Here is a 19,254-nt window from a genome sequence, read left to right as displayed (position 1 = left end):
GTTCTAGGTTGCTTCTCTCCTTGATTAGTTTCCATCCGATTCTTGTCCTGCCTTCAGGTGCTTTGGAGAATAGCTTGACTCCCTCTTCTTTGTGGCAGCCCCTGAGATATTGGAACACTGCAATCATGTCCCCCCCTTGTCCATTAGACTAGACATTCCCAATTCCAGCAACCGTTCCTAATATGTTTTAGCCTCCAGTCCCCTGATTATCTTTCTTGCTCTTTCTGTGCTTCAAGAAATGCAGTCAGGTGAGGCATTCCATCAAGTTTGGATGAGAAAAGAAATACCTCTTTCAAAAGCCGCCAATCATGAAATTATTTATAGTTGTATTTCTTTGCTAAAGATTTGAAGACTAATAATTTGAATCTATAATTAGAGGGCAATTTTATATTCCCCTGGGACCTGTTGGCTGTGGTAGAACTTCTGTCACCACTGAGACTGCACCTCTACCACCAGAGGTCACCCTCACTCATGGCCATTAAATCTGCTGCTGTCACCATCCAATTGGCAGTGTTTGGCTGGCAGTCACAGCTGAAGCAGGCATGTCACGAGTGTGTTTCAAATAATGTAATTCAAGAAGTTTCTAATCCCTCCCTGGGTTCACCTGATAATCCTGCAAATAATGCTCTATAATTAATGTTAACTCACTATGGTTCATGGTAGGGTGAGAAAAATACAGAAATACAGAAAACAGTTCAAAAGGTTAATTTTTCTTTTATACCCTTCTCTTTAGTCTGAAAGGCTAGTCAGAGCATCTAGGAGAAAATGGTCTGTGCTTTTAGGATCCAATCTGTGTCAGTCACAGGGACCAGAGTTTTAGTCTTTCAAGCTTTCAGACTCATGTTGAAGCCCCATCCTCACTCACTACCTGAATGTGTGCACTGGGTTGTTCCATGTGTAGTATTTATGTGGTACCTGGTTGTGTATGGCTTTTAGTTATTAATTGGGGTGTTCATGGTTGTTGCTTCCTTGTGCAGCTGTGCTCTGATAAGCTGGTAGTAAATCAGCACTCCTGTTGACTGACAATGGGCCAATTTCCCAGGCTTCAATCATTTCCCTGGATATTTTTTGTTCCTGCTCAGTTAACAATCTTAGTAATTGTGAAATTGAATGTATGTCCTTCTTTACTGCAATGTGAGGCTACCAATGAATTTGGGTCTCATCTAAATGTTTGCTAATGTTCTTGGAATCTGGTGGTTAGCTTCCTCCCCATCTGTCCTACATAGTCACAAGGGCAATCCATGCAGAGAATCCAGTAAATTATATTAAAAGTTTCTCCCATGTCCAAGCAATTTTTGTGATGTATGATTTGTCCTCATATGGTAGGCTCTAGGGAGTGGGCAATGCCTACTTGCAGATCTCAGAAGCTGCATTCTACTGCTTCCAGAATATTTTTGATGTATGGCAGGGTATGCCATATAACTGATCTTGTACCTTCTTTCTTCCTTTCTCTCCCCTGCATGTTGCACGGGCATCTTGTAATTAATGCTTGGGGATACCCATTCTGCCTGAATTGTTCACATAGGTACCTGCCCTCCAGTTGTTTTACTTGCTGGGTACTACAGTAGGTTCTCACCCTGTCATATAGTGTTAAGATGTAACTTTTTTGTGTGTGATAGTGGATGGTTACTGCTAAAATTCAGAATGAATGGTGTGTTGGTAGCCTTGTGATATATCATGGTTTCTAGATTTCCATCTTTAGGTAAGCCTAAAATATTTTAGGCTTACCATTAAAAAGGCATAAGATAGAAAGAAAAGAGGAAGAGAGAGGAAAAAGAAGAAGAAATCAAAAATACTACAATTGTTATTTCAAGGATCTTGGCTATAATGGCATTGTGCTTTTAAGGATAACCAGAGCAGATAACTTGTGCATTCTTATAGGATTATTGCACCCCTCTCTGTGTGTGAGTACTGTGATTATGTCAAATGATCCATTTATCTTTACTGTACCCTTCAATCTGTACTTATATCTTTCATTTTTCTTACCTAAAGGTAAAACTTTCCTTTTCTCCACATTAGAACTCATTTTGTTGGATAGGGCCCATTGTTCAGGTTTGTGAAGATCTTTTTGAATCCTGAGCTTGTCTCCTGGGGTGTTGGCTATTCCTGCCAGTTTAGTGTTATCTGCAAATTTGATGAGTTCCAGTTCTATTCCCTCATCTAAGTCATTAATGAAGATATTGATTCATACTGAGCCTAAGATGGTTGTTCTACACTGTAGATGGCTGGTGGACTAAGAGAAAGGATCTCACCCCGCCACCCACCCCCCATACCACTCATATACTTAGTTACTAGTTTTATCCAATCCCTGTTAATTTAAATGTTGTCATGTTTTTATGTTCTATTGTGTTTTTATGTTTTATGTTTTATTGTGAATAGTGAGATGGATGGCTTATAAATTTAATAAATAAATTGTTTGACCTACACAATTGTTTCCATATCACTGGAATTACAACTGGCAACCTAGCATTTTAAACAGAATAGCAAAATAGCATGTTTTATTTTTAATATTTCATTTAAAAGTTATGGGTCAGAGACATGTTTCCTAAGTATCTCATGGTGGGGAGGATTTTTTCGCTCCTGAATTGTATCCGTTTTTCTGATCATCAGTTATGTTTAGAAGGTTTACATCCATGATTGCTCTTCCTTCACTGACTGTACTAAATTATTTCATTAAGTCTGTAAAACAAAGCAAATCTCAGGATTTCCACATTGATAACCTTGTCACTTGCCAAACTTGATTGCAAATATTTTGCTATTGTCCTCCCCACCACTGTTCTCATAAGATTGTGAACTGCTCATATGTCGACCAGCACCTTTCTGGAAGAATGCAAAACTCGGCAAGCATCCAATACTTGCCTCATCCTGTTTTATTAACTTCATCCTGAATTTGTTTCATAGTGGTGAAAGGAAATGACCTGCTATGATGGGGACTGGCAGCTGGCAAGGCATTCCCTGGCCGCTTCCACAGGCAAGGGAGGCAAGATGAGGTGAGATCCCACCAGGGGGAAAGAGGCCTGTCTCCAAACCTCAGCTGCAGATCATATTCCCAGATAACCCTCTGCATTGTTGCTGAACTAGAAATGAATCAGCTCTGTTGTCCATGGCAGCTGTTATTGGCTGGGCATCTACATCTATGTGAGTCCCAAGTGATCATGAAGATCAGAAAGCTTTGAATCACATCCTCTGGGAAGACGTTAACCAGGCTATGAGTCCTAGGGGTGCTGCTGAATTTCTCTCCTAGAAAGTGGAAGAACTTTCTAGGAGAGGGGGAGGGGTGGGGAGAGAAACACTTCTTAAAAGGAATAGCAGTCCCGATTTACTAGGCATAAGAATTCAAAGAAAGCTATATGTGCATGAATGTCAATCACAATCCATTTTAAAAAAAACACCTCCAGAATAGAAAAGTGATTATCTATAGGCTGCAGATTTCTGGAGTCACTTCCTTTGGTCCTGACCAGGTTCCCTGCCTGACCTGATTCTAAATAATAATAATCCAAATATTGAAAAATCCGTTGCGGTGCCAGCCGCAAGCAATATGCTTATTTATAAGATGGAGGGAATTGGAGTAATGCCAATTTAACACCCCCAAAAGGCAGATTTAAATTGAGGTGATAGAAAAAAGAAGGTTAGAAGAAAACCTGCCTAACATGCTACCTCATAAATGAGTGCCTTATGGCTGCCACATTGATCATATTCACTCATTTAGTGAATAAGAAAACTCCCACCGCCAATGCTGTGTTTTGAAATTCTTGTGCTGCCAGCTAATTTAGAATTTGCAGAACAGATATCAAAACAGGAGGGCATTAAAAGAAGTGCTAGGAACAAAACAAGCAGCTTTGGGGTTTACTAATATTGTCGCTATTTGTTACTTAAAGCACCAGGGGTCCCTTCTCTGTCTTCTACAGTGAACCAGAGTGGCGAGGACGGAATTCATGTCACAAAGGGGTTGCTTTCATTGGGCAGGTTTTATAACCCTACAACCTCTCTTTCCCCCTTCCACCTCAAAGTTGCTGTATTTAGGCATCACCAATCACTGCCATTACACTGTCACATAGCCACAGCTGCACTGCACATTCCCATTCTGGATGCTTTGTAAGGGAGTTCTGTGAGAGCCGCAAGCCATATGGCACTTGACAGAAGGTTGTATGGATGAGGTCTGAGACAGCATATAATTCCCCTCTAGAGCTGTTGAGAAACTCTCCCATTTTTCCAAATAAAAACTGTAAGTTCATTAACATGTGGACAAAATTCAGCAGTGCATGACCCATTCCCCACCCATCCACCCCAAGCCGCGGTACTTTTGCTCAGAGCACAATCTTGTTTCATCTCTCAGATTAAATGACTGGATAAAAGTGTCTCTCTTCTTTGCTGTAGAAAAGGTTGCTAAGGCAACAGAATGCCATCATTTTGCTCCACCCCATCAAATTTTGAGTAAGATCCTAATGCTTCTCCTCTACCGCAGCTTCTGGAACACAACTATAAGACAGCCCAGCTATATAACGTCTTGTTTTGCACATTTCAAATTCACCTCATAGAAATAATGTTAATTCTCAACTAGACGTCTAGCACAATCTCTTTTAAACAGACAAATGGGTTTTGATGAAGTGTTTCCCTGGGTTTGTTTTGAAATGAGCTTGTAAGAGTATGTTGTGTCTCAGTTCTTAACAGCTGTTGCCTCTAACATAGTAATTAGTATTTACAGGAGGGTAAGATTGGGAGGAAATAGTCATTTGACCTGAAAAGAAGCCACTCTACTCTCTTTTTTGCTCCAAACGTTCCTTTTGCATGCATGTATTATAAAAATCTAACATTTTGTTCAACGCTTGCTGTGTAAGGCAACAAAGAAACAACTTCATCTGTAAAATATCACTTTGATAAATCCAATATATTAACCTGGAATTATGTATATAAGTGAGATTTAAAAGGGCAATAACAACAACACTTGCTGTCTTAGGTCAGGTTGACACAGAAAACATGAGAAAGTAATTTGGTTATAGAGCAGGACAGATTCCCTCTGGGGTAAATTCTCCTTTGCCAATATCTTTGCATGATAAGGCTACTTTGGAGTGATATGGCTAGAGGGGACTTACAGTGATTTATTTAGCAGCTCAGGAATGCTGACAGGAATCCAGGGGCTGATCAAGGATTTTTAACAGACAAGAGCAGGCGTGTAAATATTAATCAAGTATTTACTGACACTTCACTAATAATAATTGTGGCTATTATAATGGGAGAAGGGAAGTTTCCAGCACATAAAGACATCTGGTTAAAATTCTTACAACTATATCAACATCAAGTTTATCCTTACCTTTCCAAATTAAGGTAAAATACTTTCAAAGCACACAGCTCATCCTTGTTTGCCTTTCACCTATCACTTCTCCCTGGCACAGATGGAACAGCTAATTCTTGGCAGTTCCCTATCTATCACTTGAAGCAGATTCCTTAAATTAGTCTGAGGACCCCATGAAATTTTACCCAATATTTGCAACATATTATTGCTGACACCACTATGCTCCAAGAGTCCAAGTTGTACTTCCTGATACCAGCTTGTGTTTATACACTATATATATATATATATATATATATATATATATATATATATATATATATATATATATATATATATATATATATATATATATATATATATATATATATATGTTTTCTGAGGTTTTTGCGGGTGTTTGTATGTGGATCTTTGGTCATTCGGGTTTTTCCCCACGTAGAATTGAAGGTGTAAGAGCAACGTTTCAACGAAATCTCATTCGTCATCCTCAAGCTGGTGGCTTCAGCTTTGTTCTTCTGGGAGAAGTGTGTGGTAGTGGCTGTTTGTTCCTCTTTTTTAAACTGCCAGAGGGGGTGTGTTCTGTGGGTGGAGGTGTGCTCTGATTGGGTGGGGGGGTTATCGTAATCTGGCCACACGGCAAAGAAAAACTGGATGACTTCCTCACACACCTCAATAGCCTACACCCCAAAATACAATTCACCATGGAAACAGAAGCTAACAACCAACTTCCCTTCCTTGATGTCTTAGTCTACAAGAAATCCAATGGCTCCCTAGGACACACCATCTACCATAAAAAACACACACACAAACCGCTATCTGAACACACTCTCACACCACCACCCAGCACAGATCAACTCCGTAGCCAAGACACACATCTCCAGAACAAAACACCTAGCCAACGAACAACACCTAAAAACCAAACTACACACTCTCACTAATGTACTAACAGCCAATGGATTCCAAAGAAACACGATTACCAACTTAATCCGAAGAGAGACACCCACAAAAACCCAAGACAGAGAACAAGAAAATGGCAAAGCCCTCCTCCCATACTTAAAAGGGACCACAGACAGAATCAGCAAGGTCCTCCAAAAACACAACATCAAAACAGCATTCTACACAGACAGAAAAATATCCACCATCCTAAGAAACCCCAAGGACATAATTGGGTTAGAAAACCAAGGAGTATACGAAATCCCATGCACCACCTGCCCCACCACATACATCGGACAGACCAACAGAAGAATAAGTGCATGCATTGAAGAGCACAAAAACTCACTCAGAAAGGGAGAACAAACTTCATCCCTGGTCCAACACTTTGAAGCCACGGGACATGAAATTGATTTTAAAAAAACCAAAACTATCGCCAAAATTGAACATTTTAACAACAGAATAATCAGAGAAGCCATTGAGATAGAAAAACGCCCCCACAGCATGAACAAACGAGATGATACCTCTCACCTACCAGCCATTTGGAAACCCGCCTTGATTGACAGACGAGGCCCAACCACCAAGAATGATACCAGACCCAAACTCATGATAACATCACATGACATCACCACCACACAACCATTCAAAAAGTAAATCCGAACCCACAATGATAACAAGGCACAACCACAAAACAGAAACCTAACTACAGCTGCAACATCAGCCACTTTAAACCCCTCCAAACCACACAATAAGCAAACTGACACCCACTATAAAAACATGGCACCACCACAAACACGAAGCTGAACAAAAGCAGCACAACTCACCAGCTCAGGTCTGGGGCTGGCAGCTGAGACCAGCCCATCCACTCAGAACACACCCCCACCCAATCAGAACACACCCACCATTCAAAACACACTCCCACCCAATCAGAACACACTTGGTCCCCCACCCAATCAGAGCACACCTCCACCCACAGAACACACCCCCTCTGGCAGTTTAAAAAAAGAGGAACAAACAGCCACATGCTTCTCCCAGAAGAAGGAAGCTAAAGCCACCAGCCTGATGATGACGGATGGGATTCCGTCGAAACGTTGCGCCTACACCTTTAGTTCTACGCGGGGGAAAAACCTGAATAACCAAAGATCCACACACACACACACACACAGACACACACACACACACAGACACACACACACACAGACACACACAGACACACACACACACAGACACACACACACACAGACACACACACACACATATATATACATATATATACATATATATACATATATATACATATATATATATATACATATATATATATCTTTTAAATTAGGGAGTTTATGAATGAATCTAACTTCAAGGCATCTAACTCAAACCCTCCAATTTGATAGAGGACAGTCAGGCTGGCTGAGTCCTTCCAATAGTTAGATCATGCCATCACCACATGCTTAGTTGGCAGCAACTTTATGATATTAATCTCCATATTTGGAGACAACGTCTCCCATTCCACCACAGTAATATAATAATGCAAGACTATAATCACTACTTGCTTTTTAGTCTCTAAAATTAAAATTCAAAATTACAGAAGGAAATTGCAGAAAGAAAAGGCTGCTTTCCATTGGGACAAAAATAGAATGAACTTTTCAACTTTGCACATTTGAAAAAAAATGAAAGCTTTTGTGAAACAAAAGCTTCCATCCACATATCAAGAGAAATGCGCTAATTGACCAGACCAGGCAACATACATTATCAAAGCTCTTGAAATGATGCAGTGGAAAACCTAAAAATATTGCTGAAATCCAAAAGCAAATGAATTGATGTATAGAAGGCAAATCATATGACTAACCAAGTGAGCCATTGCCTCAGGCAACTCTGCATATATGAATAACCTACAACTATCCCAAAGATTTGGGGGAGAAGGGGATAAAGAATTGAAAGACTGGTTCTTTCAACCAATTATTCAATCAGATAAAAATGGAGAAAAGGAAATTTCTTCCTGCCATCCCCTTGCTATGGTCCTGGTGTGGAGGCTGGTCCCAGCTGTTTTCTGGATTCACTGTATGACCTTTCTGCCATACAACTTTTCCAGCCTCTGAATCCTGGTCTGCTACCTCAGGCTTTTGAAGCACTTTATCCCATCATTAGCACTGAAGTACAATGAAACCGCCCTCTCTACCTGGATTGCTAACAAAGAATTAAAGGGAGACTGATATATATATTATTATTATATTACTGTGGTGGAATATATATATTTGTGTGTGTGTGTGTATAAAAAAGGGACATATTTTAATTCTGCTTTTCTATCAAAAAAATGCTCTGGGCTAAACAATGGTGGTTTGTTCCAGTTATATAAATGCAAGATTGAAAAGAATGGGGATGTTATATATCTGTAGCTATTTTCACACTAGATTCTGCTCCTTTGATTATTTGAATTCTTTCCAAGCAAAAAAAAAATATTGGGATGAAAGTAGATAACTTTGTGTTGGTATTCCTTCCACAAGATAACTTTTTGAAAACAGTGGAACAGGATAGAATTTGAAAGAAGCCAGAGTGCAAAACTGGGCTGGATCCATCAAAGGGTTGTAGAAAAAAGAATTCTAGAAATGCTGATAGATCCTCCGTTCTCTTTCTCCTCTTGTGTCACATGAGCAAAAGTAGAGTATATGCATTCTGCCTGATCCCTCATGGTGCACATATATGGACAAAACTATGACAGGAGAGCAGAAAAGGGGAAAAAGGTATCTGAATAAATACAGTTTTTGTGGAATAAGGAAGACCAAGAGTCATTTAGGTGAGCTAGGCACTGTAGAAACTAGATAGATAGATAGATAGATAGATAGATAGATAGATAGATAGATAGATAGATAGATAGATAGATAGATAGATAGATAGATAGATAGATAGATAGATAGATAGATAGATAGATAGACAGACAGACAGACAGACAGACAGACAGACAGACAGACTAGATAGATAGATAGATAGATAGATAGATAGATAGATAGATAGATAGATAGATAGATAGATAGATAGATAGATAGATAGATAGATAGATAGATAGATAGATAGATAGATAGATAGATAGATAGGCAGGCAGACAGGCAGACAGGCAGACAGACAGACAGACAGACAGACAGACAGACAAAGGTCAGCTCTGATTTTTAGAGTGGAATTCCACTGTTGCATTTGTCTGCAAAAAATATTACAAATCAATATTTGTCTTCTCAAACTACTATGTAAATCATAGTTAGGGTGTGTGTTTCAGAAAGGATGAATATTTTAACCTTTTCCCAGTTGCTAGAATTTTGTGTTGAGAAACGTGGCTTGTAGGCAAGGTTACAGTGATGGTAGCTCCTATTTAGTCTAAAGAAAATACAATGTGTGACAGAGTAGCAATGTTGGGAAAAGGATAAGCAAAGCAAAAATCGAGAGAAAAAAACTACTGTACATGAAAGGAGAAACCCTCCTATCCACTACATTATCTTTCAGGAACCCTACAAGCACCTGCAAACTTTTGGCCTGTGCAATTTCTGTCCAAATCAATATATCAACTAAAATGGTAGTCCAGCCAGTTCTCAAGAAATCTCCTTCTTCTCAGGTAAAAAGCAGCATGGCACGTCTACCACAAAGCCAGATGGTTTGCTGCATTCTACTGCATTGTGTGTGTGTTGCTATCACCTACATAAGATGTGTATCGTGCAAAAGAGGCATCATGTGTACAATGGGGTTACAGAAATAATCTCAACCTCTCCAAAGCTCATGGAAAGTCTCAAATGGGATTGAGACACCATGTTAAAATATTTTCATACCACATTTTTCAATTTTCAAATCTTCAAGAGACCCTTGCCAGAAGAATTACTGCTAATAGACAATTCCTCATTCTCTACTTTTAGAGTCAAAGATTGCGTAATGAACTGTTGGTCTTTTATGGGCTCTGACAGGCTCCAGATCCTTCATTCTATCAAAGGTTCTAATGACCCTTTCCTATCATGGCCCTTATCTACCCTGCCTTGCTTTATGAGGCAGTTTTCTTGATGTATCTTGGACCAACTAGTCTTCATACATGCTTTTCTAATAGTATTAAGGTAAAGAATCAGAGGCAGGGAAGACAGTCCATATCACTTTAGGAGAAAAGCCACATGGATGGACCTGAATTTCCCTTCTGTATTTAATATCTATGCCTGCAATGTTTATAAGAAGAAGGATTACTTTTTCCACAATCACCTGTTATTCCTATATTTTAATTAAATTTCCAAATACAAGAAGTCTTTTAGACAGGGCTATTGTTTCCATCTTCCTTCTTGTGAACTGTTTTGTTTTGTTTTCCAAGGCCTGGATACAACAGTGTGGCAGATAATGCTTTATTGTGACAATCAATGGGCAATTGCTCTGGGTTAACTCCACCCTTTTAGGCCTTGCAAATTGATGTAACCACATAAATATGTCTTTAATACTCAGTCCTCAGTCCTTAAAACAACAAAAGTCACAAAGTATGTACTTCTATTTTACACTGATCTGATTCTTCGTATACTACAGTAACTATTTCTTAACAAATATCCTTAGTCTATTGTAGCATCTTAAGCACATTGACTTCAGAAAGTTTCTCTTCCAGAAAATTATACCATTGTGGGCCTCACTTAAGGACTATGACTAAAGGAGTCTGAAATCAAATATTTAAAACATAATGATGGAAAACAACATCTAGATACGCTTAGTCCACTCTTCCGACTTTAAATCTTTCCATATCACATGCTAGTTGATCCTATCTTGCCTTCCATGCTTCTCAATATATTCATGAAGACACTTATTAAATCTTCAGATCTAAGAAAAAAAACAAATCAGGGAGACAACAAAGAGTGCATTTGAAAGGATAGACAACAGATTTCCTTTGTTGGTGTTGTAAAAAAACATGAGGGTTTACTGATGCATTTGGTCTTGTGTAATAGTTGCATTTTTTAAAGTAATACTGTATTTCAGGGGTGTCAAACTCAATTTCATTGAGGGCCACATCAGCATTGCGGTTGCCCTCAGGGGGCCTGGTGGGTATGGCCAGGGTGGGCATGACCTACTGGGTGGGCGTGGCTAGAGTGCGTATGGCCTACTGGGTGGGCATGGCCAGCTCTACCTCGTTCGCATCAAGGGTGCCTATGGGGGCCTGGGCAGGAGTGGGACAGATCTGAGTGTCTCTGGCAGAAGGAGGGTCTCTGGGCCGGGGCCAAGGCAGTGGGGGCTGTTCCCTCACTGTTTCCAGGATGGCTTTGCGGGCCACATGAAATCACTTTGCGGGCCGGATCTGGCCCCCAGGCCTTGTGTTTGACATGTCTGCTGTATTTGGAAGGAAAGGATATTGGTGTTAATGTATAGAAGTTTTTCTCTGGCTATGGAAAACAGAAAAAGGAACAAGGACATATAAAAATAAGGCTAAGAAGAGAGAGAGAAGATACAGCCAATGGAAATAAAACATAGAAAGCTTCACTAAAAGGTGAAAAACAATGAAGTCCCCATATAGATTTGAAATAATGAACTGGGCTTGTTGCTTATAAATTTTTCAGTTTCATTTATTTTCATGACTAGATTATCTCTGTTTCCCAAATCACTATAGATAAAGTATACATATATACATATGTAGCTCTGTGTGTTTGTGTGTGTGTGTGTGTGTGTGTGTGTGTGTGTGTGTGTGTGCGTATAAAATGAACATACATAAATACACACACACATTTTTAATTAAATTGCAATCTGGATATTAAGACTTTTTGCTCCCAAACTATTCCAGTTCTTATCTCTTGGGATATGTGGAACGTTCTTTTCATCTTCAGTCAGCTGATTAAGAAGAACTTGAAGGAAGCCAGCACATTTATAATTAATGTTTACTTTCTGCCTTTAGAAAATCAGCCTGAACCAGTATAATATATATTGAATAAGCTCTTGTATGTATATGTTAGAAATATACACTGCACATTCAGTACTGGGCTACATCTCCAAATACTGGCTTTCATGTTAGTGTGAATTATTCTTTTAATCACTGAAGTTCGATTTCTTTTCAAGACATCCTTCTCTGACATTGCTCCAAGAGAAAATGTGTCAGAATGGCTAATGAGTATTACCACAAGTCCCCAGGAAATTGTCTCAGTATCATTCTGTCTAAGGCATCAAAAGATATTAAATATAAAAGCTCACTGCTCTACATGTATCAACAGACAGACACATGGCTCCTTTTTTGTTTTTCTACACATAACAGTTAAACCCCACATGTGTACTTAAATGTTTTTGCTTATTTTAAAATTGACAATGGTGAAATGCTGAGGTGATTATTCAGTCTGCCAATAAGGAGTGATGGAAAGCTTTTCTCTAAATTCATCTGGGAAACGTAAACTGGAAATTGAAGTTGTTCTGCAGAGATGGAATTTATCTGCAGTTTAGTTTACAGAAAATCGAAATGATTGTTTGGCTGAAGGGGCTGTTAAAAATAAAGCATCCTCAATTTGGTCAAGTTTTAGAGAGTTTTATTTGTGGCATAAATTTCCAGTCCTTTCTGGTTCTTTTAAGCTTAGTGTTATATCATATTTTTAATGCAGTTGTGAAAATTGAGGGATTTTTCTGTTATTTGTAAAGTAATTATAAAAACAAATATTTTCTTTTATCCCATGATAGCATCAAATTATGAAATACGTGTAAGATTGAGAGTGTCTTGGCAATGTTTTGATGAGGTCCCACTCGTCATCTTCAGGCTGGTGTCTTCGGCTTTGTGCCTGTGCGAGCTCGCACAGGCATGAAGCCAAAGACACCAGCTTGAAGATAACGAGTGGGACCTCGTTGAAACGTCGCCAAGACACTCTCAATCTTACACGGGAAAAGATCCGAATACGCCAAGACCTACATACCTGTACCTGTGAAAATCTATATAAAGGTAAAGGAAAGGTAAAGGAAAATATATATAAAAGTAAAGGTAAAGGTTCCCCCGCACATGCATGCTAGTCATTTCCGACTCCAGGGACCAGTGCTCATCTCCATTTCAAAGCCGAAGAGCCAGCGTTTGTCCGAGGACGTCTCCGTGGTCATGTGGCCAGCATGACTAGATGCCAAAGATGCATGGAACACTGTTACCTTCCCACCGTAGTGGTCCCTATATATATACTGCCTAATGTGCAATCAGCCCAGGTTTGAATCTCAGAAGGGTATGGCTGACTGATGAGAACAAATAAGTTTGAAATGCATATCAGCCTCCCTTTAATTTTTTGTTAGCAATCTAAAAGAATTCACACAAATATGAGCTGTCACTACTGTGACCACTGCCTGTGGATGGCCTTGGGTTAGGCTGAAACAACAAATAAGATTTGTCCCATGTTTGGGGCCTAGCAAGGTAATCTAAATACTTAACAAACGTTTAACACACACACACATATATACTGTATATATATGTACAGTATGTACACCAATGCACAGTATGTACACCAATGCACAGAGTATGAACAGTAAGCAGGGTGAACTAGAAATTCAGGTAAATGAGGGCAGATATGATATTGTTGCCATTACAGAAACATGGTGGGACGAAACCTACAAATGGAACACACAGCTAAAGGGATTTAAACTATTTAAAAGAAACAGACTAAACAAAAGAGGAGGAGGAGTTGCTCTATATATAAGAAATAACTTTATCTCTACAGAAATAGAGCACAACAATGACGAAAACTGTAAACTTGAAAGCATTTGGGTCAATATAAAAGGGGAAAAAATGACATTGCCATAGGTGTATACTATAGGCCGCCCAACCAAGCAGAGGAAATAGATGAACTTTTTGCTAGTCAGCTAACTAAGGTATGTAAGAAGCACATCACAATAGTAATGGGGTACTTTAATTACCCTGATATCAACTGGGAGACAAACTCTGCCCCAAGTGGAAGATCAAACAGATTCCTGTCAAACCTAGCAGACAACTTTCTCTCCCAAAAAGTAGAGAAGGGAACTAGGGGATTAGCCATATTGGATTTAATTCTCACAAACAGAGATGAAATGATAGAAGGTGTCGAAGCCACAGGAACCTTGGGGGGAAGTGATCATGCAATATTGGAATTCAACATTCTGGAGGCACAAGCAATAGAACACAGCCAAACTAGAGTCTTGGACTTTAAAAGAGCTAATTTCAATAAACTTAGAGAGACCATGAGAAGAATTCCATGGATGAGAATCCTAAAGGGGAAAACAACTCAAGAAGCTTGGGAAATTTTGAAAATTTTGAAAATTTCTCCATCAGTGGAGAAACTGCAATGAATCAGTCAGTACCTGACAAGGAAGATGAATCAGTCAGTACCTGACAAGGAAGAAACAGTGCAGTTCTGGAAGCAGATATGGGATAACCCAAAGAAATACAACAAGGATGTGGCTTGGTTAAAAGAGGTGGATGCAAATAAAACAGAAGTTGAAATAAAAGAACTAGTAATAACAACAAACATGATAGCAAAAAGAGCAAGGAAAATAAAAAATTGGTCAGCACCAGGTGAAGATGAATTTTGGTTGTAATGTCTAACTGTTATATACCCACTCATTGCCAAGCAGTTCAACAATATACTACAAGGAGGAGAAATTTAAAAAGTGGCTAACAACTGGGAAAACCTACCAAATAATGAAAAATCCAGCAAAAGGGGCAACACCAGACAACTACAGGCCAATTACCTGCTTACCAACAACTTTCAAATTGCTAACTGGTGTGGTAGCTGATGCAGTACAACAGCATCTAGTTGAAAACAATCTCTTTCCACCTGAGCAGAAAGGAAACCACCCCAATAGCAGAAGAACAAAAGATCAATTCCTAGTAGACAAAATGCTCTTGCAAAACTGCAAGAAAAGGAAGACCAACCTGGATGTGGCATGGATTGACTACAAAAAGGCATTTGACTCTCTGCCATATGACTGGATAACCAAGTGCCTAGAAATAACAGGAGTCAGTAGAAACATCAGAAAATTTGTGCAAAGATTAATGACACAATGGAAGACACAGTTGCAAGTCAATGGTGAGAGACTGGGAGAGGTTAATATCAAGAGAGGAATATTTCAAGGAGATTCATTATCACCAGTACTATTTGTTATTGCACTGTTTCCTCTGTCAACAATACTGAATAACTCAGAACATGGCTATCAAACATTAAAAACATCTGCCAGACTATCCCACCTCCTTTACATGGATGATCTGAAGCTGTATGGAAAAACATCATCTGAAATAGAATTGCTGCTCAACACTGTCCGTATATATAGCCAAGATATTGCAATGGAGTTTGACTTGGACAAATGTGCCACACTTACTATCAAACAAGGAAAAATAGTGATAACTGAAGAAATCAAGATGCCCCATAAAAATAACATTAAGAGTCTGGATGAGGAAGATTACTACAAATACTTGGGTATCCTTCAAGCTGACAACATCAAGCACACTGAAGTCAAGAAAAAGATTAGAGGTGAATACATCAAGAGAGTGAAGAAGATCTTAAAGTCCAAACTCAATGGAGGAAATACCATGAAGGCAATCAACACCTGGGCAATTCCAGTCATTAATAGTGGACTGGACTCAAGCAGAACTAAAAGCAATGGATAGGAAGACCAGCAAAATAATGACAATGAATCATGCCTTTCATCCACACAGTGACATTGACAGACTCTATCAACCAAGGCAAATAGGTGGGCGTGGAATGCTGCAAGTACATCAGATGGTTGAAGAAGAAAAAATGGCTTTGGAAGAATATCTGAAGGACAATGATGAACATGCACTGAAATTAGTATATCAGGAAGGCTTACTGACTACTGGAGAGACCAAACTGGCCTACAAGAAAGACCAAATGAAGAACAGAATAGAGGCATGGGAAGACAAAGCACTACCTGGCCAGTACATTAAAAAAATAGCTGGGAAAGCAGATAATAACAAGACCTGGCAATGGCTAAGAGCAGGGAAGTTGAAGAAAGAGACCAAGGGACTAATTCTGGCTACACAAGACCTTGCAAGCCTTAAGGACAAATGCATACAAAGTCAAAATTGAGAAGACAGCAAGTAAGTGCTTCCTATGCAAAGAAACTGAAGAAACAGTGGACCACCTGGTAAGCTGCTGCAAGAAGATCGCACAGACTGACTACAAGCAGTGGCATGACAAAGTAGCAACAATGGTGCATTTGGAAGATCTGCGAGAAATATCATTTGCCTGTAAGTGGGATCATAAAATAGAGAAAGTCATAGAAAATGATAAAATTAAACTGCTCTGGGACTTCAGAATTCAAACAGACAAGCACCTGCAACATAACACCCCGGACGTAATAATTGTCAATAAGAAAGACAAAAAAGTCTTGATAGTGGACGTGGCAGAATAGACGAGAAAGAACAGGAGAAGATAACAAAATACAAAGACATAAAAATAGAAATAGAAAGACTGTGGCAAAGGCAAGCAAGGGTAGTACCAATAGTAATAGGCACCTTGGGTGCAATCCCAAAACAACTGGAGCACCACTTGAACACCATTGGCATTGACAAATTCACCATTAGTCAATTGCAAAAGGTGGCCTTACTAGGAACTGCTTCCATCCTGTGACGATATCTATAATATCATCAAACATCCACATCTGCCTATCCCAGGTCCTTGGTAAGGACTTGATCGGTAGGCAAAAATGCCAAATCCAGCCTGAACATCTGGCTGACTGTGTGAATAATAATAATAATAATAATAATAATAATAATAATAATAATAATAATAATAATAATAATAATAATAATAATAATAATAATAATGGCTTCCGGTGGCGGCGCAGCACCGGAGACAGCCTTCCCGGGCTGCCCGCGGCTCAGCTGAGTTATTTTCACCCGAAACAGCGCCGATCAGCTGTTCGGGTGAATTTGAAGCCCCCTCCTCGGGAGAAGAGGAGGGGGTGAGGCCCCAGGTAGGGGTTGAGTTCTCCGGGGCTGCCTGAGCTTGTAGCTTGGGCGGCTGAAGGATCGAACTCCCCCGTAGCCTGGGTTGCTCCCAGCTGGTCAGCGTCTCTGCTCCGGACTTCATGGAGCAGAGCCAGGCGTTTGCGACCACCCCTGCCTGAAGGAAGGATTATGGAATAAAAGGAGCAGGCAGAGCGGTACAAGAGGAAAAGATGAAGAGGATTATTATATTCTACTCTCTAGCTTGATGGATTTTTTAAATTTAAAGTGAAAGTGCGTCATAAGTGAAAGTAAAAGATGGCGGCTAAACCTCCCTCAAAAACTCTTCGGAGTGCTGGAACTTCTCCGGTGCAACAATCATCATTGCAGGCGTTGCATCTTCCTGATGTATTGACATCGAAGGACTTACAAGATGCTCTTGAAAAACATGCCCAGGTAATTCTGCAATCAATGGGTGATAAATTTGCACAGATGGAGGAGAAATTGGAGAAATTGGAGGAGAGGATGGAAGAGAGGATGGAACGGAAGTTCAGTGTGATGAAGGCAGACATTTTGTCCTTAGTGTATAAAGTGGCTGAATGTGTGGAAGATCTGGAGGAAAAAGTGGAAGATTTGACTCAAAAGAATGCCATATTAGAAGCAAAAGTATTGGAGAATGAAGATTTAAGAGACAAAATGGATAGAGAATTGAGTCTTGCTCAATATTACCAGATGCAGTTTGCTGTTAGAATCAGAGGCTTAAAGGAGAATATTAAGGAAGATTTAAAGCAGCTGATTTCTGAGGCTCTGGAAGTGGTATTGAATCAGCCAGCATCTGAAATAAAGGGAGGCATGGATAAAGTGTTTCGTGTGAATTCATGGATTGCTAGACAGAGAAAGCTGCCTAGAGATGTGGTGGTTTATTTTACTAAGAGGGAAATTAGAGATGAAGTTATACAAGCTGCCTATGATTCTAAAGTGGTGATTGTTGATCGAGAAGTTTTGGTTCTAAAAGAAATTCCTCCAAAGATTTTAAGGAGAAGGAAGGATTTTACATTTCTTGTGCAAGAGCTCAAGCAACGAGATATAAGGTTCAGATGGGAGATTCCAGTTGGGTTGATGGTGATGTATGAAGGTAAAAGGTACCATCTGGTTACTGTGATGCAGGCGCGTGATTTTTATAATAACGTTTTAAAAGCAACCCCATTATCACTTCTGGAAGCTGCAAAGGGATCTGGAGAAGGAGAACATCAAGAGGCTGAAGATGGACAGACAGAGGAGAACGGTGCTGGAGGAGATCAAGCTACAACTTCTTTGGATGATCCTAGAGAGCGGAGGGTGACGCGTGCTGCTTTAAAACGATCAAAAAGGAAATAATAAAAGAGCAAGACCAGTAGAAGTCTATGGAACTTCCACAACGAATATCTAGGAAATTATCACAATGGACACGTGGGAAAAGATTTGGGTGAGGAACGTAAAATTTACATAAGCTCAAAATTTAAGAGAGAACTTTTATAAAATGCTTTATAGATGGCATTTAGATCCTAAAAAGTTTGCAAGTATGTATCCGGATTATCAGCCAAAATGTTGGAGATGTGGAGATGAAGATGTTACATATTTTCATGTATGGTGGACTTGTAAAAAGATCAAGGCTTTTTGGATAAAAATTTGGTGGAATATGTAGAAGATTTTAAGCAAAGGATAAAGTTTTCTCCGCAAATTTTTTTTTTTGGGGGGGGGGGGATAATTACGGATGTTACGGTTGTGGACACTAAGTTGATGTTAAATTTAATTACGGCAGCAAGACTTTTGATAGGTTAGTAATGGAAGAAAGAGGAACTGCCGACTATAGGAGAGTGACTTTAAAGATTTCCGACCTGGCAGAGATGGTGAAGATTTCGGCCTAAGATCTCTCGCAAGAACATTATATTATGGAATGGAGAAATTGGATTAAGTTTATCCGGGATAAGTATAGGGTTAAGAAGTTTCGTGTAGCATTTGAAAGAGTCTTCTTTCCTTTTTTTTTATTTTAGTTTTTATATATATATATTTAATATTATTAAGGTTTGTTTTATCCTATATAAGCTAGAGAGTGATGGATTTTAGAGTTTAAGGTTGTTAGTATATGGTTGTTTATGATTGTTTT

This window comes from Vipera ursinii (assembly GCF_947247035.1).
Source record: "Vipera ursinii genome assembly, chromosome: 3".
Classification (NCBI taxonomy): domain Eukaryota; kingdom Metazoa; phylum Chordata; class Lepidosauria; order Squamata; family Viperidae; genus Vipera; species Vipera ursinii.
Note: the sequence above shows the minus strand (reverse complement) of the source record.